Consider the following 26,224-nt stretch of genomic DNA (forward strand, 5'->3'; position numbering starts at 1 on the left):
ACGGAATTGTGGTCACACGTTAATGACTCTTGTCCCGAGTATTGGTGTATGTTCGGGTATGTTTCGAAGAACGAAATGCTTCGAAAACGCGTATGATCGTACAATTCACAGACTTATATGATTGTGTCTCTTTATTGAATTGCACAAGTTAATCAGTAACTTAACTGTTAAGGTAGCATAATAGCGCAACGTACTACGAACGCAGTTTCTTGTTAAAGGGAATGTAACAATTAATAGGACAATCGAAATCGATATTGTCCGTAGTGCATCCTACTTCGAAGAATGCCGCGCGACGAACGATATTTATCAATTCGAACGCGCCAGAGAAATAATGGTACAGGTGCAAGCCGTACAAACTAAAAATACCCGAAAGTAGACGCGCGTTACTCGAATTTTCTAAATTCATTATCCCCAACGCGGACTCCCATGCCGTATGTATATTCGATTCCGGCCGTTTCCGCGTTTTATCGCCAATTTAGCGACACGGTGGACTAATAAACGTTAAGCCGCATTTGCAAATTCTAGCGGCGCGAACGGTATTTACGAGAATTCCGAACTTTCTCGAACGTGAAATATTCTACGGGCCGTCCGCGCCGTTAGCAAAAAAATTTATTCGACGGGCCCGGACAATTATGACGCGTACGCGTTTGAGGCAATCAGATCGGAGCGCGCCGCGGATGATGTACCGCGATTGCCTGACAATTAGCGTTCACCGGAGCCCGAGAATATTCCCCCCCGTTCGAATAATTTTTGGATCGGCCGGCTTTATCGCGGAAAAGGATCTCGCCGGATGATTGGCGACCCGTTTGAGCTACGGAGCGGTCATAGACCAGTTCGTGAATTCACACTTGCGCCGATACGAGCATTAGCGTTCGCAGCTTGGCCTGGCTTCGTTATGCCACTCTCGCGTCCGCATGTGTGCTCACTGTCACACTCGTATGTTTCTGTTCCAGGGCATAAGGGAACGGAAGGAGCGTAGATGAGTTCTGCTGTCTGCGTCCTCGGTAAGTCGTGAACAGTGAATATAAAGAGCGTATAAAATGTCTCTCCGCTCAGCGCTCGGGGGACCTTATACGTGTATATTATTGCAACGCGCGCGCGCGCGCGCGCGAGCTGACGCGAGCGCGAGCAAGCGGCCCGAACTCCTATTTAACTAACGAGCCAATGCCGTTATAAATGTTGGAAGGTAACATTAGATTCTTCTGGAAATAATACCAGCCGTTTCGTGTCTCGAGCATTCTTCGGATTCTACGTCGCGTTTTGGCGTTGGCTCAAATTACGAGCCGATTTTTCTCGACCGTTTCCGCGGGGGAATTCCGGAGAATAATTCCTCGCCTAATCTTCGACGTCCGCGGCGAGAGATGACGTTGCTCTGTTATTTCTGCGCGGGAATATTGCTCCTTGAGTTTTTGCGCGGTTATTCTTTGGTTAGCAGAAACACTGGACGAGAACGTATGCATGGATTTCATTGAATTCGAGTAGGTTGCACGTCTTTGAAATGCGAAGCTTGTGCAACTATGTACTAGAAACGTATAATTTATTTTGTAATTGGAACGTCCAATCAAATTTATACATATGTTCGTTATAAATTCTCAGTTATAACAGTCTCGCGTTTCAAAGATTAAAATACATGGCTCCGAATGAACGTTTCGACGTCAAGATTAAACATCAATTCTTCCAACAATCTACACATTTTTCGAAATCCTCGATTCTCCGATTCTTCAATTTCACAAGCCAGTATCGCATTCTCGAAATCTATCTCGAGAATTGACTCCACACGGTCCAGCTCGACCAGCCCGCCCAAAGTCGAGTGCGACTCGGAAGCGAAAGAAAAATAGGAAGGAAACCTGGACGACAGGATAGACGCGATCGGAGGAACACGATAAATCTCGCGGAAACTCTGGCCGGAATATTTCACCGGGCGGTAACGTCGCGTTAACAACTCATCGAGGAGCGGCGTAACGCGTGCCATTCTAGATTACCGGTGCCAATAACCTTCCAGCTTGATCTATGCCCGCCGCGCCGGGTGGATCCGTCGCAGAAAACCCGCGCACGACAAGTAAGCCCGTTTATTGTCGAGCACGACAAAAGCTCGAGGTGTGTATCGGGGCCCGGTTAACCGTGTCCCAACAATGAAACCCTGAGAAAAATGATCCTTGTCCGTGGAGACGCGGAGGCAGGGCCCAATGGGTTTCTTCGCGCGGCGCTTAACGACGATTTCGATCGTTTACGACTTTAATAATTTAGGCACGGCCCAGCTCGCGAAGCTCGACACGTTTTCGGTCGTAAACCGCGCGACTAAATCCGTATTTATGGGGAAGAAGAGGTAGTCCGGCAACGGGGCGCGTCTCCTTCATTCTTCGCGCTTCCCGCGTCTCGGCTCGCCGCTCCACCATTTTACCTTCTGTCGCTTTCGTTTCCCGTTTCTCTATTTTTCCTCGGGGCCGACCGACCGACCGACCCAGCCTGCCGGCCGGCCGAGCCGGCTCCGCGTTGGGATCGATCCAATCGAAAATTTGTTTCGATCCGCGCGCTCCCTCGACGCGTCCGCTCGCTTCCTGTGCATCGCCGATCAGTTGCGATCACGATCGGTCCACCGATGTCATCGATTGTCCGACCGATTCGTTATCGATACGTTGGGAGACCTCGGATGCTATCGGAATTTTAGCCACTCCGCGATTGTTCTGGTATCGATTCTTTTCGAGTCGATATTTGGTTCGGGTTATTCGGATCGGTACTGGTCTCGTAATTATCGAGATGATTGTTTGGTAATTAGATTGTTGGTGTTCGCATATTTTAGATTTTTCAGTAGTTTTTGTTCTGTTTTTCATTTGCTATTACGTAAGTTGTGGGTAATTTGTGAGAAATGAAGGCATGATTTATAACTGTAAATCGGTTGATTAAATAATTTATTTTGATTTTTCACATAAAGATTTTGTTTGTAATATTTGATTTAATATTCTGTTTACGATTTTTGTAATGGGAATAAGGAGTGCCTTTGATTTTGATTTTTTGGAGATTGAAATGTTCTATTATGGGAATATTAATTTAGATACTTTCATTGAACTTTCATAATGTTAGTGGCCTTCTTTTTCGTTTAACTTGATCGAAGTGTTTATTTTTGATATTGATTAAATCTCGACCGCATATTTCTGGAACAAGCTGAATAAACGGAGAATACACCGTCATTATGTCCTTAAGCAAATTCAATACACTTAATTCATTCCGTACATTCGCTTGAAACGGTTTAATTGCACTACGATTATCTACCATTATCGAGCGATTAACGCAGGTTTTGTTTGTTAAAAAGCTAGTTTACGTAACTATCGTGGGCTCGAGCGAGCGTTAAAGATGAAAACGAATGATGGTGCAAAAGGAACGCGCGAAGTTTAGAAGAGGCAAGCGTCATTATCGTGTAAATAATGAAGTATCGCGAAACTAACTTACGTCGTCTTGTTTTCGAGATTGAAATAAGTCCTATTACCTTGAACACGAGAAATAATAAGTTGTTTAATCACGAATGTGATATTTCATTTATCTAATTAAAACTTTGCGCAATTTTTTGGAAGAGTTAATAATCCCCTGTTCTACACATTCAGTACATTAAGGGAAAAATATATTTTTTAACATAGTTTCTATTACGAGAGTAACCTTGAATCTCTAGACAATTATTCCATGAAATCATTAGTTGAACAGCGATTACTGAAATTAAGGCAGAATTAAAATTACATTTGTACTCTCCGGGAAATATATAATCTAAATCAGATAAAGTTGATTGATCGAGTGTCGCATAAAGATACATATACTAGCATTAAATTATCACTGTATTAATATGCTGGTAATAATTCATGAAATGCAAATAAAATATTTCGTATGGAAATTCACAGGTAATTAATTGATTGAAATTCAACTTTCGAACTTAACCCAAATGGCTTTATATAAGGTAATTGAAACTTATTTGTGCCCTTGCTTTCTCGTGCCGTATCATTGTCATCTTTTTAAAAGTAAAATCATAAGTGACTGTCATTCGCTAAAAAGAGAGATTCGCTGCATCCGAAAATTATACACCATAATCGAGTCAAATGAATGTAATTTTAGGCACTGACTTGTAATTAGTAACACCGATTTCGTGGTAGCAAGAATGTTGCACACGAGAAAGAAGAAAGTTGCGAAAAGCTTGAACAAGCACATGTTCCGAAATGCATCTGCCCTGTTGCCTACATTATGTCTGAATCGTTATTAGTGCTGTATTATCATACAAATTACATCGATCATGCAAATTACTTCGAAAAACGGAAATTGAATTTTTTACAGTCAATCGTGTTGTTAACAAATTAGTTATGGTTCGATGGTTTTTATGGTTTTTTTTTTTGTGCGTGCGGAGCACCTCTGTCACAACCGTCAAGGAAATTTGGCAGGCCCGTGAAAACAGTTTACATGGTCCCAATTTTACGAGTTTTATGATGGTGTCCGTGCTACTTTGTGTTTCTCTTTGGTACATAAACGTCACGATCAAGCGAATACGACGATCGAATGGAAATCAACAGGAACGATTTTAAAAGCGACTCACTCAAAAAACGTCGAATACAGTTTTCTCGTATCGATCCTCGTCTTCAAGAAAATCCAGTCGGGAAATTTGGCTAGCATAAGTCGCATTTGGCCAACCGCCGACAGAACGTGTTCTATCCCGCGTTTTTCATAAACGAGACCTCGAATGCAACAATTTTATTCTACATTCCGTATTTATTCCCACAGAAATAATATTTCATCGATTATACTGTCCGCATTCAATTTTCTGACACACCTGTGCCCAAAAGAAACATATTATCCTATATTCTAAAACGTAACCTATCGATAAGGCTCAGTAATCGGGGATTTTATTCCAGCGAAATCATGAAGTACGATGTTCCGTGTTATTCAATTATTATAATCAAGCACGATTTCACCGACCAAAATCCACGAAATGGCACAAGTATAATAACAAATGATTTCACTGAATTGCGTTACCATAATTTAACATTCATCCTACTCAATGCCACTGCATTAGGAATCGTTTATAATACAGAAATGTCTTGGAACGATCACCGTTCAATCGAATGAATTATTTTAATTCCATTTAGCCAGGGGTCACCGGTGACCCCACGACGTCTAACATGTTAACAGCTGCCCGACGTTGTCCCCGACACGTCTCAGATTAAAACTATTTCTGGGAATGTTGCGCGCGGCTCGGCTAGCCACATGCATATCGGGCCTCCGCGTCTCGTATCGAAGATAGGTGGCACGCACTAGGTGGCTGACTACAAAGAAGTGAAATCGATTTGCAATTTAAATCCATCGGCGTACGTGCCCACGGGTCATCCGATTACTATACGGCACTGCGCCGATCATTTCACTGAACCTGGATAGCTTCGATAACAGCGTGCATCGACCAGAAGATCCGCGCGAGATCGAGAGTCGGGCAATTCTAAAGATCGTGGATCGTGCGAACCGCCGACGTTTCCGACCCGACAATTTTCATAGATGCCGGATGCTACCTATTCCGCGCGCTCGCCGCTAAATCGAACACAATTGGCACGGTGCGCCTAAATTTTTTCGATCCCCCGAAATGCCGATCCCGTCGAATTTTTCCGGAATCTATAAACCGATCGATCCGAGATGGGAGAAGTCCAGGACGATACACCGTGAGCTTCGAGTTCTCGCGAATATAGTGAAATTAGAATATTTCCATTGCTAATGAATATCCGATACGTTTCGATCTTTGACATTCTTTTGTTATTATTTGAAATAATTATTCGGGAAAGATCTCTCATTGTAGATTGACAATGAAATTACAATTCAAATTTACCAATGCACGAAAGAGATTTGTATTTTAATGCGACAATAACTTCTAATAAAATACTCAGGATTGACTAACTTTTATGCTTCAACAGCATTAGATGATTTACGTATGCATTTCACAGAAAATCGATCGTTCTTTACCTTCATCCGTCTAGACTCTAGAACTTCTACGCCTGTAGGTACATTTCAAACAATGAAAAGAAGAGCTATCCTTTAAGAGTACAGCTATTGAGTGCAGCATCCCCTATGCATCTTCAACCCTCTGTTCCTCGTGATTTTCTTCGATATTGTCTTCCACGGTGCCCATCCTTTTCCCTCACTAACTCGTTCCCCTCAATGATATTTTCCTATCGATTGATCTTCGTTCGTACTTCTCTTTCGCCGTCTACGAATCTCCATCCCTTTGTCTCTATCGCTTTCTATTCTACCCCTAATATTTCGATGAATTCTGGTATCCCTGTTTCAACCGAGTTCTCGTGTTATTGCAATTTCCGGGTCTCCTTTTTTCGGTCCTGTTATCGGGGATTTCCATGCTATCAATGCTCAAAATCTCACGGTCTCGTGTTGCTATACAGGGTGGTCCGTATTAACCCGTTACCTCAGTGTATCTTTCTATGATTATATCACCCTTAACAATTCTTCAGAAAAATTTTGTAACAGTTAAACATCGATAAGGAAAGTAATACTTGCTTTCGAAACTAATCCACAAACTTATTAGTTTCTAAACACCTTAACCCCTTACCTGTCGATATAATTTCGCGGTTACACTTATTAGAACTATTTCCCGTTAATAATGCACTGATAAAACAAAAAGTTCCATTACCTTTCTATGCCTAGACATACTCTAAACAAATTGCTAACAAGACAATGTTTCATTTGAACTCGAAACAACTGAATGGGATTTACATTTATCAAACCATATCAGCAATCTTCGCCACGAGTCTGACACGATATTGCATGGGGTTAACAGTACGAACATATAAAATCAATATACACCTTCAACTATCTAACCAAAAGACACTTCACTATCAATCAGATCAACAGAGTGCGCATAATTCTACATAATCACCAAAGGTCTCATCATCATCCCCAAATATTGCTGCAAGAGTCACAAGACGCCAAGGACAATCGGCTGATCTAAGACCCTGGCGTCCTTACGTCTCATCGTGTGCATCCTCCGTTGCTTGCCGAGGTCGCGAGCAGCACGAGGACGATTACAAAAGAGATTGGCAGGTGGTGGGGCCCAGATTCGTCCCCAATGTATCGGCAAGAATATCGAATGTCGACCTTTCCGGCGGGCCCAGGAGGAGAGCCGTTCGAACCGTTTTCGATCGCTTCGATCGAGCCCCCATCGTGCCCTTCGTTCTTCATAATGTTTCTCACGTCTCCACAGACAAAAGCCGGCAAATTCCACCGTGAAAATCCGCGCCCGTATATTGGGCCGCACCGTGCCCCCGTTGACAAAGAATGCGAGCGAGTGGAAATACGCGCGAGAAGGCTGGCAACTCCGCCGTGAAATCAGTTAGGAAATCACAGGGTCCCGATCGGTAGAACGAAAGAGAGATCCGCTCTTCTCTCTTTTTCCTCTGCGTTCCTCCGTTTCTCTCGCCTCCCATCGCGATTCCCCCCACCACGGCCGCCACGGGGTCGATTATTAATTTGTAACGAACCGGCGCCGACTGTTATTATCCTATGGTTACGTGATCACGTGATTACACGCACACGCAACCACGTTGCACTCGCCGCGTGATTCCGAAAGCACGGTGAGGCCCCGTTTAACGCTACCCCGATTAAGTCGACAGAATATTCTCCTCCGAATTGTAGGAAAGTTTGAAATATTCGGACGTTTATTCTAAATTATTGTTTATTCCGAGGGAAATATTCAGTTTGATTAATAGTAAAGTATACTCTTGAATAATGTAGAAGTGATAGATGTTATTAAGCACTGAAAGGAGTTCTTTCGAAGTTTTAAGTTCTATTTACAATAATATACAAATACTTAATCGCCGAAGTAATCATTATTATTATTTAGTTATTTATTTCCAACGTTTTGATGAAACGAGATCGTGCAATGAATCGAAGTTCCCCCGGACAATCTTTTTACTGCGCCTAGTGCAATCAATTAGCATAGATATAAAGAAAATCGTTTCGATTATTACCTACTTAATAAGTAGTACTTATATCCCTCCTGCGCTTCGATCGGATAATGAAACGTTCCTGGAAAAATCGTTTGTAAGGCTTGCCAGGTCCAAAGTCATCTATTTTTAATATCCTCGTTTCGAATCCCGGCGCTCCGGTCCGCATTGTAAAACACGAAATTGTGGTTCACGATCGCGTCTCCGTTATTACGATGCATCGCGCGTTACAGTTCGTGACACACACACACACGCGCGCGCGCGCGCGCGCGTGCACACACGCCGTAGCGACAAAGGAAACTATCGTCGAAGAAGTGGCGGATAACTACCGCTAACAAATTCGATCCGTGTGCAAACATGGCCCGGGTTGAGCAGCGAGACTATCGATTAGTCCTTCCCGGAAGGCACCGGCCACCGTGTAATCCGACTGCTATCTTCGGATGGAATTATTTCGACATCGATTTCGATCGTCCACGTTCGACGGAGAATTGCCCGTCTCATCATCTCCACTGCCTATTCAGGGAGATCTCTTTATACTCGCATTACGAATCGACCGTCTGCAACCGATCGACAACCGTATGAATATTAGAGGAGAAAAATTACACTTTTTCAGAGAAGATCAGAGCTACCTACCTCCCGTCTGCAATCACGATTTTCACGTGATTTCTGTTACCGTGTGAACTGTCATTTAACTGTTCAATTGTGATTATAGTTTTACGTACGGAACGATGGCTGACATTGAATGGTACTTGTTCATCATCGTTACGTATGCAACTTCCCTTTACGTCAGCGTAGATTTATTAAGACGCGAATTTTATACGAAAAGAATGTTATTAATCATTTGCCTTTCAGATCCATTACATTATTCTCGTTGGGATTATTTATTACAAATATTTTACCGCCTTTCTGTTTTTATTAAGTGTAATACGTAGTACAAACAACGTACATACTGTGCTTGAAAAAGGTTACCTTTAATCGTTGCGTTCTTCGATAATATTAACACAAACCTCAAACATTGTTTGAAGAAATTTGAAATAGAAATTTCAGGAAATTCAAAGCAGCTCCGAAATGGAAATTTCAAGGAATCAGTACTAGCTACGAAAATGAAAAATCACGAGGACTCTGAATTATTCCCGTTCAGCTGAAGCACTCCTCGCACGAGCTTCGAAATGAATCACGTTGGCAAAACTGGGAGTTCCGACGTGGAATATATCATAACGATATGCAGCAATGGGGTTGAAAGGATTGACTAAAGACTCATCGATTAGATCTGTGCTCCCTCCGCTTCCGCGGCGACAGATTACAGTCCGCCGGTCGATGTCCACCCGGTCGCAATTACTTAAACATGCTGTTTACCGAGACAGACTTCTGGAATAGGAATTTTTTCTGGGAACCGGGTATCGCAGTGCGGAATTAAACAACGTTCGGTGGGGGTGGAAAGTAAAGTACTAGAAAATTAGCGAGGCAGGCTTGGCAGGGCATACGGGTAGTAGATAGAAATCGGCATGACCGGGTTAAGCTGCGGTTACAGTGGATGCGTATACGGACTAGAAATCCTGGTTTTTAACGTGAGCTATTAGGTATGGTAAACAGTTCTTTCGAGCTGAAGTTGACTAGACGAATTTATTTGATCAGAGCTACCGAATTTCTATCGTAATAGTATTCGCAGACTTCTAGCAAAGTGACAGACCGTTGGAAATATATAAATGACAATGATGATTATTTTAATCGAATACTTGTACAGTAATAAAGATTATCGAATGCTTTGATTTTACCGAAAAATCGAGCAGGGCCTTTTACTACACCGAATAAAATAGAGTCTGTGTGACTTACATTTCAGTTGAGATTTCTTTGTTTCCTACGGTTCTAGATGAGACTCTAGAGATATTAACAATATTAATTATCATCAATCATTAATATCGTTAAGAATATTGTAACATTAATATTCAATTAAACCAAGAACCTATCAATAATTAATTAATAATAATTAAAATCAATTAATATGTTTAAGAATATTTTAATATTAGTATTCAACTGATCCAAAAACATTTGACAACAGCTTTTCTTCAGTAACTCAGAAATACTAGTCGGAACACTTTTATTCTGAGCCACACGACGTCTTAACGTTGCTATGCATACACTCTTAAAAATTCGCATCATACTTTATTACATTGACGTATCGAGTTCGTCGGTAGAGCAGATCGTACAAGTACGCATCCTTAATACGCCTCGCGCGATTCCTCCAACGAACGTTTCGAAAATCGTGTTCGCCGATTGGTCGGTCGCGGCGGGAACAAATTGTTGTTCCGCGCGGCGGACTATACATCGAGGTAATTAAGTGCTGACCCCACGGTAATTCCATTATCGCTGCCATCGTTGTCCGGCGGAGCTGGGAAATCCGATTACTCGCGGGCGACTCGACGTCGCGCTTTACGCGAGCGTATCAGCGCGGCCGGGACATCGGTGCCTTCCTGAATTTATAAGATTTGTAACGTACCCACACGTGCGCGCGGTTTTTCCGTACGAGCGGTACGGTACTTAATTGCGTTAGCCGCGGTTATGGATGAGACGAAAATGTCTGACACCGTTTCGTCGGTTGAAGTTGCGTGCGTGTTTCACTGAATTAACACTAGAACTACCGTGCCAGTCAAAACGACTAATTTCGGTTTTCTTGTTTCGCACTGATTGATATCTTAAAAGCATTGAAGGTTCGAAACGATCTTCCGAAGTCCTTGGAAACAATCACAATGAAAGAACTAATGTCGAATGCAAGTATTTAGTAACGTAAGTAACTAGACAATAGCGTAGCATGAACACTATGAGACTAGTTCATTAACAATTATTTGTAATATCATTTGCCTTTGTCATGGTGGAATAAATATTGTTATATCAAACGCTGAAATTCCTCGTGGCAGTCAACATGTCAACACTAGAACGACCGTACCAGTCGGAATGACTAATTTCGGTTTTCTTGTTTCACAGTTATTGATACCTTGAAAGCATTGGATATTCGAAATAATTTTGAAAATAAATAGTTTCACTTGAATTCTGTAACAAATATCCAAAGAAACTGAAAATAATCTATTTTTACAATTTTTATAGAGATTACATGTCAGCCGTATTAAATGCACGGTAGTTCCACTGTTAAGTAAACGTCCATTGGAAAGATTGTCCGAGTGTTGGATTGACAAAACGTTGCAATTAGTATCGAAGGACGTAGAAAGATAGTTAGGTATTTTATCGAAGATATTAATTTCATGTACTGTCTTCGTTTATTTACGAAACTTGGAACGGTAGAGTTCAGAACGATTGGAGAAAGTGATCGCTAATTTGATATCGTTGGGGGAAGGACTCGAGCAGTCAATGATAAATCACCTGGAATTGCTAATGCAGGTTGAAAACGATTTCTTACTTTTCGCGCCGTGAATATTCAATATGCTTTCCCGAACGTGATATTTTCGATTTTGAGTAAATGGAGACGTCTTTTCAACATCGCTGACGTTCGATGGTCAGAATCCCATTATTATGCTCGTCGAATATTTCGTGTTTACTGCTTCAGGTATTTTTATTGCGATTGATTTCGTTCCAGAAATATTGTTATTCGTACCGTGTAAAACAACAGTATTTTTACGGCCGATCGTGTCGTGCAAGTCACTTATCGATCACCGCAAATAAGTATAGATGTGAAAACCGCACCAACCTGAATTCATAATCTCCGTTGCATGTTCCCTTGCCTCGGCGCATATTGTCGTTCTGTCCAAATGTGGTTCTACCCTTAATTCAATCAAATCAATCTCGTCGATAGCGGTTCTACCGTAAATTTCCAGCAAAAGTCTCTTTCGATCGTAATTATACCCGACTCTAATTGCACGATTTCTCATGTAAATTTGAATCATCGTTTTGCTTCTAAAAATAATATAGATATTCTTGGCCAGACAACGATGTTAATTGAACAAAAATCGAACAAAATTCGAATGAAATGGGCTCGCTTCTCGTGTGATACAGGACAACGTTAATTAAGATAATTTCGGTATTTCAAACTTGTCACGATGATAATTAAAAGAATGAGACAGATCGATACAGAAATTAAAATCGGTGTATGAAATTTTCAGCATCGAAACTTCGAACTCGTATACGGTAAATTCGCGAGTGAACACCACACTAAACATTTTTGAGTTTCTCATGTTATAATATCTGATAAAGTTCTTTGTCCTTCCCTCGTCGTATAGGTTTGTTTGCGTTTCATTCTGAAAAGACCTGCATCTGGACTGCGAACGTCTACGATCAACGTTTCTGGTTAAAAAAACAGTGTGATCAAACGATACACGAATTGTTTTCTAAAACACTTTTAGAAGAAACATTGTCTGGTCAGTGTAAAGCCGCATGCATCGCAAAATAAACTCGCTTTTTTCAACAAAACCCGGTTGAAAATAGAATTTCCCGGTTTTATTTGGAGCTGCTCGGTTTCTCGGTTTCGACTAAACAGGTGCATAACATTTAAAAAACGCTGCAGCGAATCAGGCCTCGTTGTAACATCGAACAAGAGTAATCAAACCTAATGAAGTTGAAAAGATGAAAATGTAATTCAGTCGAAGAAGACTGCCAATATCGTTGTATTATTAATTAATAAAATTGTTCTCATTTTAATCAACCTAGATTAATATTCTCTATATCAATTATATAGAAACGAAATTTTCCGTGCCAAGTTTTCCCTGTAAAAATTCGGAATCGTTCGTTTCAATCTCCGGTGGCGGTTCGAGTAAATTTTTTTAGAAAGTACATCGGAAGCAGAATTTTTTAAACTGCAGTCGTTAACGCAAGGCAGCGTTCGATCTACGTGGAACGTTCCGAGAAGAAATCGCAGAGGAGGGTCTCCGCGAGCAGAAGTAACATAAAACTCGTCCCATAGAATATTTCGTTCGCACGGTTTCATTTGAATTACCATTCCCCCATTCCGAGGGGTTCAGTAACGCCTTGGTATATAATAGTGTATTTCCTATAGACTATATCCTATAGTCTGTTTCAATGTCTCACCGATAATTGCGCCGCGGTAACTCGAACGAGTTAGCGGTTCCTTAAGGGATGGATTTCGAAACCGGTTTCGCATTATGCTCCATTCTCACCCCGAGGCGATTCTAGAAGTTCGGCCGGGTTTTTATTTTCCATGGCAAAGGGGTGGTCAAGGAGACGAGCCGATCGATTTCAATAGCCGTGTTAATTCTGCTTGACGGTTACTCGCAACATTTTTCAACCGGTCTTTCTAATTTGAATGTAACCCATCGCCATTTTTTGTTCCTTCTAAGCGGAGACGTTCGTTACTCTAGATTATTTTCCGTTTAGATATTATTGTTGTTCGTTTGGTCGAAATATTTTATAGATGTCTGTTGTAATATCTGGCAAACGAATATTATTGGAATTAATTATCTAGAAGGCTAACAATGAGATTTAAGAATTTGAAATTTTGAAGATTCCAGAACTTTTGAAGCGGTTTCATATTTTATTCTTGTTCTAAAACTTAAAATGATTCTGTGTGAAAAAAGAATGGAAATTATTTGAACATTGATTTCATTTCAAATTTGATTATTTATTTCTGTGAAGTCGTCGAAGCGAAGTGGTGTTATTTTTAGGTTTTTGGGACGCGAGCAGTTTATTGAAATTTTCTGAAGCAACTGTTTCCAATTACGCGAACGTGGAAGAATCATAATTCGAAATGCAAACGGATGCCATAATTTCGACGATCGCCAGCACGCTCCCGTATCTGGCAGCTAGTTACTAATCAATTCCTGTGCGAGCATCAACACTGTGATTACATCGCATACCGGCACGTCACAATGCAAACGGTGCATATACGCGTGGAATTCAAGTGCACGTACACCTTCCGTTGAAATTCGAAGTCATTTCTAATACAGTAATTGCCTCGAATGCGGGGAAGGGTGGAGGACTGGCACCGATTCAGATTGCGTTCGTCAGCAAACTGTTTCCGTTCGCAGCCAGATGATTTATCTGCTTCGTTTTCATTTCGCATCCTCATTTTGTAATGCCGTGAAATTTTCGCGCCGCCTGATTCAGTGATCTTCGTAATGAACGATACAGTTCCGAGGAAACTTTTAATTTTTTAATGTATAGTTTTAATCATTTCTTTTTTTGTATATTGTCAAAAGAAATGTTAGAAAAATATCGACGATAAAATCATTATAATTTTATTGCAAATATATAGTTATAAATTGAAATAAATTTCTATTGCTACTACTTGTACGTTAAACTAATCAGTGCATTTTAATCCTTTTAGAATAATATTTATATTGTCAACCAAATCAGTTGAAAATTGTTGATAATTCATAAATGTTATGTTTCTAATTATTTTCCATGAAATTCTATTTATATTTTTAATAAAATGACAGTAAATAAATAACAGTTTAAACTGTCTCTTTGTAATTACCTTCAAGTAGCTTAAATTACCCCAACAAATTATTGTTCTTCGCGTAGACGGTGCAAACTTACTTGTGTCCCGTTGGCAGACACACCTAAAGTTTGTTCCAACTGGACGCGATTACAAAAATTCATTCAAAATGCGGTATGATACGCTTAATACTTCGACTGCGCCACGATGGTCACCGGTGACCGGCGTTGCCAAATTGCTCAGAAACGATTGCATTAAGATAAATACCATAAAATAAAAATCCAGTAGCAACAGGGACAATGCCGTAAATCTCTGAAAAACGAATAATTGTTCTTAATAACATTCGCCTCCGCTGTAAATAAAATAAACGACGGAACGCGCATTGCTCGCATGGCAGCCAACTCGTTAACCCCCACATTCTGCTGGCATAATAGTTCCATTCACACACCCACCCACGCAACGGCACTAAAATCTAAAGCAAATTAACAAACCACGATAATTTACAACCGCACGAACACACGCAACGACCACGTCAAATACATTTAACAATTTCCACCAGCTCCAAAAATTCTGAATAAAAAATAAATAACCCTTCGCCCTCGATGATCTCTTTGTTACAAATATCCATTGTTTACCAATGAAATATCTCCAACATATTTTCACAGCTGAGTGAAACGAAAATCACGCATACTCCAATATTCCATACACCAATACATTATACAAAATTCAATATCAATTACCAAACATTATACTTTGCTCGCACCAAGTAGCGACCATCTTTCCCCTTCCAAGCGCAAACAATGGAGAACTCGGTCACGCGTAATTCCAAACGACGAAAGGACAGTTCAAATATCCATTTGCGATCAAACCCAAAGACGAAGTGTCAAGACAACAAGCATCCTGCTCGCGTTTCCTCCGCCCACGCTCATTACAGCCCCCGTCTAATCCTAGCTTCTTGTTGTTCTTTTCTTTTTTTCCTCACTGCAGTGTACGGGGTCTAAGAAACGCGACTTGGTCGTAGCCGCGCTCGCCGGGTGTAATTATGCTGCGCAGTGATTGGCGTGGTTCATGGAACAGAGGGTGCAAGCGTGGCTAAACACGAGGGTAGCGGCGGCTGTTGGCTGTTGCCTCGGCGCGAGCTGGCGAGCGAGTCAGCGAGCGAGCGAGACGGAGCGAGCCGCGCGGGGCGGCGGGCCGCGGGGCAAAGGAGAGGGTTTTTAGCTCGAATTCATTAGAAGTAAAAATCGATAGGCGACGCTCTCGCTGCCTCCGCCGGCAACGTTTCGCTTGGCAAAAAGAATGTGAGAGCATTGCCACCCCTTCCCATTCCGCTATGCTCGCAGCTCTCGCCTCCCCCCCCCCCCGTTGTTCGCCGTCTTTCTCTGGAAGCCACCCTCACACTACGCCGCCGCTTCTTCGTTCCCGCAGAATTGTGGCTAACCAGGCTGCTTCTGCGAGGCGATACTCGGTGCTCCGAAAAAATAAAGCACGAGCCCGAACGACGGAATTTTACTGTCACCGCCGGGGCGAGGGGGGAGGTCGTTTATTCCTCCCTTGCCCTTTCCGGAGGGCCGTTCGCCTCGGACGGGAATCCCCTCTCCGCGGCGTAAGTCCCGATAAACGTTACGAAGGAGATCAATCGCGAGCGTCGAGGACTTCTATTAAATCGAAGAAAAATAGAGGCACGCCGTTCGTATTCTTCGTATTTCGGATTTCGTCTTGATAAAAGTCGTAGATAAAAAAAAGGTGGAATCGAACGGGCACTTTCACCGTTTCGAAAAACGGCGTTTGTTTGGGATCCGTATGCGCATTATAAGCGTATGCGTGTCACCTTAAACGGGGAAATAATTCATCGGTGGCGACGCATTTCATATTAATGCCTTTGCGAACGAATACCGCGAACGGTCGCCGCTTACTTTCGCGCCGCGCGTAATAGGAGGAGGAACGACGACGTCTCTCGTAACTTTCCGTGGGCTGACATTTATGTAAAGTGTATCAGGCTTAACCTTGATGTTAGGGGATACCGATCAATCACGATCGAACGCTGTCAATCTTCGATAAAGTGACTTTGTTGAACGATCCTCGGCTACGTCGAAGTGTTCCCGTTTCCCCGAGGTGTCCGTGATTTCGCGTTCTCTCTTTGTTATTGTTTTTCGAGGTCACCCTATGAACACGGGAAGGGTGCACGAAAAATATAAGAGGAGAAAGGGCAAGACGATAGGGGGACGGCTGCGGTGAAGAAGTGGCGGGGCCAGCGCGGCGGCAGGGGCGGGTGGCCAAATTAACGGTAACCACTTCGGCTTGGTCATTAGAGAAAAACTTTCTTTCCACTGGCGCCAACCAATCCGACCCCAAGGATCCCCGGACCTGAGAGAATTTTCAATCGAATCGCAATCCTCGAAACGCTTTCGCCCTCATTTTCACGTAACGAGGACGCGTCGACCCGCCGCTTACACCCCATCTGGCAACCCCCCTTCCGCTTCGGAATCTTCCGCTTGTTGTTTCTTCCTTGAAATACGCAATTCCAATTCCGCTCGAAGGAAACGCGCCTCCTGTGGGATCAGCGCGAACTACTGGCCTCGGAAGTTGCGAATATTTTCTGGATCAACGGTGGCATAGTTTTTACTCGTATTATTACATTCTTGTGTACGCAAAAAATTTCATCGTAAATCTAAACATTTATCGATTCATCCTTGCGTTGATCGCGTCGCGATAGTTCTGTAAAACAAAATTTATAAAACGAAATGTGTAAAATGACATGCAGGATGTTCATTGTAACACATGAAACGCCAGAATTGCCAACTACAAATAATTGAATCCCTAACGCGAACAAGGATCCAGATGAAATGAAAAATTTCACGGGTAATAAGAAAGTAAGTCGGCGCGATACATGTATGAAAAGGTAGAGCGGATCACGCCAATGGAAACCGGGGAAACTGTTCTCCGCGCAGGATTCCTTGCCTCAATGTCCTTCTTTGATGAACCCACATCGACTCAGAACCGCGTCTTTCCTTCTCTTAATTACGGTCCCCCGAGAATGGGGTGGCAATGAGGGAAGGACGGGTGGCGAGCAGCGACGGCGGCTATTAACGTCCGACGATCGAAGGATAGAAACGCGTTAGACGGCCAAGGGGGCACGGGTGGAGGCGGGCTGGATCCTTAAATGAATAGAAAAAGAAACCCGGTACTTTTATGTATTCTATACTCGGCGTGTCTGGTTTCGAAGATCGAAAATAGTCGCGATTCCTGGAGCGGCGCGGAAAGCTGCGGCGGGAGAGCGGAGTAAAAATAAGGGATCGGGGGTTGGAAAGGTTGTGGAAGCTTCGGTCGTTGGCGGGGTTAATTAGACGAAGCGGGAAGAGTTACGAGAAGAGGAACGAAGAAGGAACGAGAAAGAAAATGAGTGAGAGAGCGGGCGGGCGGGAGAAGAGAGCGACTTCTGGGTAAAGCGGCGCCAGATAAGACTTAATATTTGATCGCGAGCCCACCCTTGCATCGCTCCGACTCGACCCCCGTGCCTCCTCGCTTCTCGATCGATCTGCGCCGCTCCGTCTCTCTTCCTCTTTCTCTGTTCCACTCTCCTTCCTTACCGATGGCCAACTATCAGGGGCAAATCTGTTGACACTACCGGTCGAAACCTTGTTTCCGATTTCCGCGGGATCGTTTCCTCAGAGGTCGACGGCGTCCTCGCCGGACAACGCGACCGTCCCGACGCCATACGCTTGATTAACGCGCACGTGTCTCCTGCCATTTCCTTGGACTTAATATAACGGCGCGTTCCGCTGAAGGCTGCGCTCCAACTGTTTCGAGCAATTTCGATCGTTGTGAAAAGTAATTTCGCCTCGCATCCGGACACGATATTCTTGGCTCGTGCATCGTTCCATTGGTGTTGCGGATGATAAATATTCTTTTGGGATTTTTCGTTTGCGGGGGACGATTAATTATTCTCGTGGCTGTGTTTATCGTAAGAGATTATACGGAGAAATGCGTATATACAGTTTTCGCGAGTTTTTTTATTGTAACGAACAGGCGTGAATTTGTTTTTAATGAAGGAGTGATTTATTGGTTTGTTGCTATTTTTACTTTGCGTACGATTAGTTTTAGAACGTGACGTTCCTGAATATTAATAGTGATATTTGTTAATTAAGGCAGTAATGATGTTTCTCTCTTTGAAAAAATAAGTACCTCTATATCGTAGTTCATATAAATCAATGTTCAAACTTGTAAGAGGGATAGAGCTCGGACGGCCACTCGGTTAATTTAAGTTCACCTTTTAGCCGATTAGAAAATTACTTTGGAAATGTTCGACGCTTCTGAAGACCGGCTGGTGTAACTTTAAGGATCGGCCGTCGCCTTGCCTTTGTTCTTTCGTGCCCGTCGCGGAGTCACGAAATTTGTTATGTGCAATGTAAATGGGTTTCGTGACTTCAACAGCGTTTGTTTCATTGTGCTCATTTTAATCGGGGACATCGTACTTCATAAAACTCCGCATAACCACGTGAACCGGCGCCGCTCGCTTACAGGTCCCATTGATTTATTAAGAAAAGCCGCAATTTTATTCAGAAAACACGTATATCGGCGAAAGAATTTCTTAATAGCTATAATCAAAGTTATCGTTAGAATTGCAAAACAGCTATTACACAAACATTCGTTTTTCTAATCTTTCATAATAACTGTTAATTAGCCAAGCCCATTGCATCACAGACACCAATCAGTAACACGAGAAGCCTCGTACATCAATCAAGACGAGAACACTCTGCCCCGTTTTCGACAAACTGTTCACCCGCCCATCCGAATTCCCCTGGAACCTCCAAATTATTCTCCCAATCCTCACCCGGAGAACAATAACGAGTCCCGCTTAGCATACGTCTACGCGCAACGAACAGGCCCAACGTCTCGGACGTATCACGTGTACGAAATTAGATTCCGAGTACGGCGTGGTAGCTGGGAAAGACGCAACAGAGCCGCAATTCCCGTGGATCGAGGCGGGTACACACGGCAAGATTTCACGAAGTTTTCTCGAAGCGGATGGTGGTCGGACGGCGCGCGATGGATGCAAAGTAGCCGCGGGGCACCCTCAAAGAAATTCCATGCCGAGGCGGCGAATCGATTAGACGCCGGTCAACTTCGACCCTGTCGAACCGCAGACTCGATATTCCTTATTCCTCCGCCGGAACACCCCCGCTGGTCCCTCTCGCTGGCTGTGGCTCGGTCTCTTTTCCTCCTGGGACTCGGGTTCCGAGCGTATAATTATCAGAGGCACGCGAGCCCAGGGACCCTCCTCGAGAGAGGGCCTACGTAAGCCTCCTCCCCGCCCGTTCCCGCAGCATATTCCGCGCTTCTTCTCCGCGCCGGGTCTGCCGGTTCGCTAATACTAGGAAGAAACCTAGACTTACCGCGGGCCTCGGCTAGGTTCCTACAGGGGCTCGACCCCATGCTGGAGGAGCCACGGCGCCCCATTACCATACGATTTTCATGTTAGCGCCTCCGGGCCCGAAAGCTGCACGACCGCGCATTATACTTAAGTTAACCCAGCCCGCAACTCTCTTGTACACACGTGAGGATTCGGGACGTGCACGGTTTCCTGTGTCCGGCCGGCCCAACGTGTAGTACGTAGAGTTACCCGTGCGAGCCAGGTCTACGTGTGCGCGCCCGTTTCGCCACTCCGGGCGACGTCGGCGTAGGTGTAGGTGTGGCAGGACCATGGAATCCCGGCGTAGATAATTGTACAATGCTGTAAACGGTTTACTTCTGCTCAGTGGCGTAGGCACGCGGGATCCGCGCGCGATCCTTGGATCGGAGTTTTGGTTCGATGCCTCGATGCCAGTGATTCTTGGATTCCAGAGATTCACGGTGAATGTATTTCGTTTGGGGAACGGGCTTTCAGTGGAATTTGATTCCTTTATTTCGGTGATGCGAGGTTTCACGTGGATTTGGTAAAAGTTTCAGCGGGAGGATCTTTTCCGCGTGTTTGATCAGATTCGAATGTCGCCGAGATGTTAGCGAGATGATTTTCATGAGATTTAATATTCTTGTTGTTTAATATATTTCTGTATGCAGTATTATTACGTGGAGAAACATTCAGTGTATTTTCTAGTATTAACCTTTTACAGTCGAGAGACGATTCGGTCATTTGATTTGGCACAGCAGAACCATTAAGTTTACTACTTAATATTCAGCTTTGTACAATGTATGAATATGTGATACATTGAAATCAAACAACCATGCTCCTCAATTTAAATATAATCTCTCTCAAACTTGGTTTGAAAATATATTAAATCTCGCCGAACAACGTTGAATATTCCTTGTGAACATCACCCGTTCTGTTTAAGAAAAAAACGTTGTACTTCAATGTGAAAATCCCATCGCCGCCCCTCGGCTCCACTGGGCACCAGTGCATTCACGCAAATGTGACTACGCGTGATTACGTGTGACCGCTGGGAGGCACTTGCAACAATCGCGGTGATGCACTGACAGGCAGCTTTATTTGCCTAATTACCGGACTTAACCAGGGAAAATAGTAGTGAATGATACCTCGCGATGGTCGGGTTAAGTACGAGCACGTTGGGCGTGTATCCGTGCGCGCGCTCGTACATGCGCCACGGCGTTCTACGTGCACGCGAATAATGTGCGTGATGCATATTAAACCGGGGAGAAGATTAGAGGTTTTCTAACGGGTGTATCTCGCTTCTTGCCTATCTATCGCGGCGAAACATTAGCGTAGACCCTCCTTTTTCCACGTTTGCCTGGCCGTTTCGTCGTTTGTCCTACGTCGATTGCTGAGCCGGAGACCTTTCCGGTGAATTCGTTCACGTGTATCGAGTCCCGGCGTTGTTCCTTCGATCCCTCGCGAACGCAAAACTGGCGGACGTAAAAGAGAGGCGAGCTGGGAGGGGAGTTCCGTGTTTAGAATCCGTAAAGCACGAAGCGTACGCTTGCATGGCGCAAAACTGTAAACGGCGATCGTAAGAGCATACAGAGCTGTCATTACGAGATAATTATTTCTCCATAAAGTAGAAATAACAGTGGCGCGGTGAGAGCTGATGTTAACCTTCAATTAAAAAATTTAAAGTTTACACGTGGCACTCTTCGCCTCTGGGAAATTGATTCGCGAGCAACTCGAGGAGTCGGGAACTGTTCGTTGCAAAATGAACTGGTGTGTTCGGGAAGAATCGTCTTCGATCTATATAATCAATTAGAATGAAATGTTGTTCGAGTCAGGTGTAAGAAGTTGAAAGTTTTCTACGATTTTTCTGTTTAAATGCTAATCGCTCGATCACGCTGGCCGTGCCTACCTTATTATCTCCAAGTTAACATTAATCCTCGTGCAGCTGGTATTCAACAACTTTGTAACTGTCATTAATAATCACGCGAATGTGACTGCGAGTACGATTCTGTAATTGTTTCGTTAACTGTTCCCTCGCTGTCATTACCTTTCTCTTACCGCTGGAATATCGTTACCAGCCAGTTACATGATGTATGAAGAATAGACTTTCTATTGCCACATCGAAACTTTCAATTTAATTACTATAATCAAAATCGCTTTGTAATTTCCACTTGTTTATCCCAACTGCGTATACGATAGAATCGTTCGTAACGCTTTTCCCTCTATTCCAATATAAAATCTAACATCTCTTATCTAACCCACGCATACAGAAGTATCACGAACGTTTCCATTCTACAACCACATTTCTCCTGCAAATCGCGATGAAACAATATTCGAAGATTCACAGACCACTCGAACTTTCGTTCGAGCGAGAACCAATCTCGGACTGGACGTCCAAGGGTTGATTCATGCACATTTCACACCCAGAGTTGCATAAATTATCCAGCTCCACCTATAAGTCGGGACATCGATCTTCCGAAGCAACATTACGCCGCGTCGCGGCGGCGTTTGCATTAATTGATGAAGTCCCGTGTTAGCATTCAGAGAAAATTACAGTTAGCCACGCGTTCGTTGTTCAACGGGGCGAAGAAAAAACGGTTCCGGTACGTACTATCAATTAGTGTCGCGTCGAGAGCCCGGGAAATAGAGTTCGTAGCGGAGGAAAACAATCGACAGGGGTGGGATATCTCGTGTTTAGAATCCGTAAGGCTTCGGGCGTTCGTTTGCACAGCGTAAACGGTGATCACGGGGGCAGCTCGGCTGGCCATTGCCGAACGATTATTTACCCTCCTTCCCGTGGCCTCCTCTCGCTGGAGCACACCGTCGTCGCGCCGTTTTGGAGTTAGATGCGGACTACCGTCACACCGCTAAAACTTTAACAAACACTGTCGCTATGACTGATCGAGGACAACAGTTTTATGGGTACACGGCTGCTCGACTGCGCGCCGACTCACCGCTCGGACGCCATCTTTTATTTACCGTAGGCAAGTGCATGTCGACATTAAAATTAGCGAGGATACTGTTTGAATTCCGGGGATATTAACATTCATGGAAACTTTCTTTGTATCGATATTCGATCATCATTGAAAATGGAAGGGAAATGTAGGTTGGGGATTTTTGCGTTATAAGTTTTGTGTCATCGAATACAGGGGATCCAGAGTATTTTATAATTAGAGAAGTATAATTATCAGTGTTGTTGAACGGGAAGATGCTTTATGTGGAAGTTAGAAGCGATTGAATATTTGAAATTTCACAAGTATCGTAGTATAATGATTGCATCTTAAATAATGAACTGCAATATCTCCGGATATTCGAAATAGAAATTCCTCTCTCAAGAAAATTGAGAATCGATCCTGGAAAAAATAATCGGCTCCGACGGGAGTCGCGTAATTCGCAGAAGCAAACCCGACGGGTTAATTGAATAGGAACGAACCGATAACTCCGGCTCGTTTCGTTTGTACTTAGAACTGCTTTTCGCGCGGCCGCTTATTGGAAGCAATCCGATTCAGAGAAAAACGGGTTCGTTGCCGTGGACTACGTAATCCACGGCGATTTTTTCTCCCCGAGAAGTGACCGTGTTATACCAGCGACCCTACGAGACACGAAGCTGCAAATGTCGCATTGTGGACCGGCCAATAAAGTCGCTCGTTCGCCCACACAGCACCGGAGGGCCGTCTCGCGACGGAGAAGGAAAGAGGGAGCCGGTTACGGCGCGGAACGAAGAGGGCCAAAGCTTAGAAGGCACTATTGGAAACGCGCCTTGTCGTAAATGCCTCGACTTCGCGTCGTTTTCTTTCTCTTTCCTCGTTTTTCCTTTTTCTTTCGACAGCCGAAGTGCTTCTTGCTCAAAGACGCAAGGTCGGCTCGTGGGTGGCAACGATAATAATTATTGCCGGGGGTTCCGAACGATCGATCGACGATCTCGGATTTGCCAGTGAGATCTTCGCGATCTCCTTTATTTCTTGTTGGAACGCAGCTTTATCACCCGGGCCCGGGCCCCGAACGTTTTCAGCATCCGGTCGAACAAAAAGAACACAACGGGTGGCATATACACAATTTTACATTTAATACCCGCTGTACTTTATGCTGATCAAGAATTCAGCCTCTCCCCGCAGCAATGTGAAATTTTTACGACGGCATAGTTTTCTTCGACGTGTCCTCAGCGTTATTGAGCATCGGCCGGGCCGAGGATGATCCGTGAAACGTTTCGGTATACGTCCGCTGCGAATCGTAATATTCGATTATTTTTATCGATCGAACCGAAAAGATAATAAAAAAGCTGTAAAGGCTGGACCCAGGCGATTTCACCCGAATAACGCACGCGAAATCGCTGGAACGGTGTCGCGCGTGATTAACCCCTGCTCGACATCAATCAATGGGCTGATCACGTCCTTACGCGTTCCGTATATCACGTTTACCACCGATTCACATTAAAAATGTGGAGCCGTTATTACTTTTAAACCTTCTTCATGTGTCTATCATCATTCAAAAAGGGAGGGCGCAAGAAAAAAATCGGGAGTTACGGAATTCTACCGGCATTCTTCCCACATATCAAAGAATGTCCCTTCGGCAGCATCTTCTACAAATAAAATACGGAATATCCACCGCGAGGAATTCACTTCTTTATACGCCTTAATTTATAAAATCATCGAGCGTATCTTATGCCCGCATGATGCGCCGTTTCACATTTTTTCTCGGCCGTTTCAATACGGCTCTTATCCCCGCGGCTATATTTTGTTTCAGCGATATTTATTTGTAGATTTCTGATCCTGCCTGTAGGAATATATTTGCGGAACGAATTTGTCGCCACAGTAAAACTAAAGAATACGATTTACGCATGGTACCTGGCGAAAGAAGACAATGCACGAAGCCACTTCATATTCTTAACAATCAGTTCCTTCAATCTCCATGTCACTCGTTTTAATATATCCTCAACATAATTACATGTAGTATTGTAAAACCTATATACACACACATACACACACACACAAATAACTAAATTCTTAAGCTCTAAATTCGAGTTAAAATTCGAAAACCTTCCAAATGCAAACGGATAAAAAAACATTTCCACCGTAACACACGCGGACGCTTCAAGCACATTCGTTCAGTTCCTCTATAAAAAAGGTTCAAGCTACGGTAAATTCCCCGGGGCTGCCATCAATACACATTAGCGTACCTTAACAGTAGGAAACAATCTTCAAAGACGATCACCGATAGGAAAGGAAAGAATCCGAGTGCCGTATGCGTGGCGAAAGGTTCTCCACGCCGCGTTGCGTTGGTCGCGTGTTATACGAGCCGGGTTTCTATCTCGCGGGCGGGACAGTTACGAACCGCGATAACTTATTAGGCAATTTGTCCGCGGCGCAGGGAGAAAAATCGCGGCGGTTAATCGATTCCCGGATCGACGTCCAATCGAGGACCGTCGCCGGGGCTCGTGGGCAGCGCGCGTCGTCTCGATTCCCTCGCCGAATGCTCGATCGATCGCAATAACCGTCGATCGATCGCGCAATTCCGCTTTTTCGAAACGGCCGATCGTTCCGCGTGCCACGGCGACTGCGCGACGATTTTTCCCTCGCGTCTGCGATGTCCCGCCGGAGATCCACGGCCGATGATAGCAATAATTGTCGTGCGTATGGCGCGTATCAGCCGATTCCCTGTATCCTTGTGTCTCTGCCTCGCCGCGCCCCTAGACCACGGTTTCCGCAAGTTCACTCGACTTTTACTCTGCCTTAGCTGACGAGTATGGAAACTCGTGGGTGACAATGACAATAATTGTACGATCGAGCAGCGCGCCGCAGCCTTGTCGCCGCTACTCCTCCGGCCGCGGACACTCGTCGAAGACGCTCGTCCGGCGACAACGATGGAACAATGTGCACGCGTTCCCCTAAGATTCGTGGGTGACAGTAACGACGCCGGGTTTACAACGTCACCGGAGAATCTATCGGGAACGCCGATCGGCGTACCTCACCGTCGGTTTATTCGCGCGATTCCAGCTGGACGACGTCGCGATAGATCCCTGACTTAACACGTCCACCGCACGCCCATCCTCTAGAAAAATGAGCAATTTTTTTGCGAGCGATAATAAACACTTTTGTTTTGCTGGTACGCGACGCGCTTCGACAGTACTCGAATGCCTTGTCTTCTGGACTCGTAACGATCTCGCGTTGAATTTATTAAATATGGACGGTGCGTGTAAAGTTTGCAATGGACGTGCGTGCGCGAGGAACACGGATGCTCTGACGAATGATTAAAAATCTGAGTTGGACATCTTGTGAGGGCTACTGATGCAACGGAACGCTACGAGACAAATTGTAACATAATTATCAGGAATGCTATTGATACCAAAAATATGTGAAAACATAATCACAATGCTAGATGAAGCTTCTATTTCCTAGAAACCTGAACAAACTTTCCTATCAATTCTACCGTTTCAGTAAGCCTATTCCAAAAAGAATACCGCGATTC

General features: G+C 44.0%; 1 long non-coding RNA gene across 2 annotated transcripts in view; it reads left to right on the forward strand.

Annotated features, from left to right (window-relative positions):
- LOC143174483 (uncharacterized) overlaps positions 1-26,224 on the forward strand; it is a 161,584-nt gene that overhangs the window by 80,717 nt on the left and 54,643 nt on the right. For both annotated transcript variants that reach the window (XR_012998488.1, XR_012998487.1), the window contains one exon: positions 954-1,004. This is a non-coding gene — a long non-coding RNA (uncharacterized LOC143174483). The remainder of the gene's footprint in view (positions 1-953; positions 1,005-26,224) is intronic.

Source organism: Nomia melanderi, chromosome 4 (assembly GCF_051020985.1).
Source record: "Nomia melanderi isolate GNS246 chromosome 4, iyNomMela1, whole genome shotgun sequence".
NCBI lineage: Eukaryota > Metazoa > Arthropoda > Insecta > Hymenoptera > Halictidae > Nomia > Nomia melanderi.